Source organism: Frankliniella occidentalis, unplaced genomic scaffold (genome assembly GCF_000697945.3).
Source record: "Frankliniella occidentalis isolate FOCC.00 unplaced genomic scaffold, Focc_3.1 Scaffold172, whole genome shotgun sequence".
NCBI classification, from domain to species: Eukaryota; Metazoa; Arthropoda; class Insecta; order Thysanoptera; family Thripidae; genus Frankliniella; species Frankliniella occidentalis.
This window is the reverse complement of record NW_026267298.1, coordinates 311,217-312,756: the sequence shown is the minus strand read 5'-3', so window position 1 is coordinate 312,756 and position 1,540 is coordinate 311,217. Positions and strand designations below refer to the sequence as shown.

Below are 1,540 nucleotides of genomic sequence, written 5' to 3'. Positions count from 1 at the left end.
AAAGCGCCACTTTTTTGACAGGGCGTAATTTCGAAGTGTGATTAGGTAGGAGGTTGCCGTTTGGCAGGAAGATAGGCTCATATGTTGGCATCAGACCCCTAAAAGCGCAAACCTTGATCTCGAACGGTTCGCGAGCTGTGGGGCCTAACGCATCGCGACACCCCACTTCGCAGTGTGGTTAGGAAACAGAGGTTGCTTTGTTACGCTCCGCTGACCGATTGGGGGGTCGGATCCGGCTGAAAATTTAGGGGAGTACTCTCCTAGGTACAGCCGACATAATGCCGTGTCAGAAAACCGCCCTTGCGAACTTCCAACCCTTTCTAACCACCCCTTAATTGCCGAATCATGATTTGATCATTTAAAGACGGCCCCTCGGGTAAAATTGAGTGCCGGCGGTCGCCGTGTGACGTGGGCTCAATGTTTTAATGTCCCCTACCGGATAGCAGTGATTTTCGCCCCCTCCAACCACTCCAGGCTCACCGATAGCTACCACCCCTCAACCCCACTTTCTGGATCCGCCCCTAAAACGCATGTTTCTGAGTCAAATTTTTCGTGACAATAATCAGATTGACAGATAAACGCCCCTACCATTCAAAACAGCCAAAAACGGAACCCAAAAACGTCTTTTTCATCAAATTCACGGCACTTTTTAACGCTTGGTGCAGTTAGTCCCCTTGACGGGCCCTGGGGGGTTCGGAAGGGTGCGCCAGTGTCTGGGTTTGTTCGTAATGTCATCCTGGACAAGACTGACGGCATTCCACGCAAAAAATCCATGGAAACTCTCGCAGAAATGTCAACACGTGATCGGGGTTGGCAAAATCAACCCCTACTTTAGGGGGTTGTACCGGGTGAACGCGTGGGGTGGCCGACTTGGCCCGCCCGTCAAAAGGTGTGCCCGACCTTCATCTTGAAGGGCGTGAGGAATCAGACACCTCCTCCGATTGCTTCCTGGTGAAATTCGCTACGGCCTGAGACACTAGGTGTCCACTCCGGGCGAGAAAGCCGCGCCGTTTGCTGGGAGCGTATAGGCGCTCCCTTCCAGAGTGGACACCTAGTGTCTCAGGCCGTAGCGAATTTCACCAGTAAGCAATCGGAGGAGGTGTCTGATTCCTCGCGCCCTTCAAGATGAAGGTCGGGCACACCTTTTGACGGGCGGGCCAAGTCGGCCACCCCACGCGTTCACCCGGTACAACCCCCTAAAGTAGGGGTTGATTTTGCTAACCCCGATCACGTTTTGACATTTCTGCGAGAGTTTCCATGGATTTTTTGCGTGGAATGCCTTCAGTCTTGTCCAGGATGACATTACGAACAAACCCAGATACTGGCGCACCCTTCCGAACCCCTCAGGGCCCGTCCAGGAGCCTAACTGCACCAAGCGTTAAAAAGTGCCGTAAATTTGATGAAAAAAACGTTTTTGAGTTCCGTTTTCGGCTGTTTTGAATGGCAGGGGCGTTTATCTGTCAATCTGATTATTGTCACGAAAAATTTGACTCAGAAACATGCGTTTTAGGGGCGGATCCAGAAAGTGGGGTTGAGGGGT

At 52.0% G+C, this 1,540-nt stretch overlaps 1 protein-coding gene across 1 annotated transcript in view; it reads right to left on the bottom strand.

Moving 5' to 3' along the window:
- LOC113208486 (uncharacterized) overlaps nucleotides 1–1,540 on the bottom strand; it is a 12,906-nt gene that overhangs the window by 7,050 nt on the left and 4,316 nt on the right. The window lies entirely within an intron of this gene.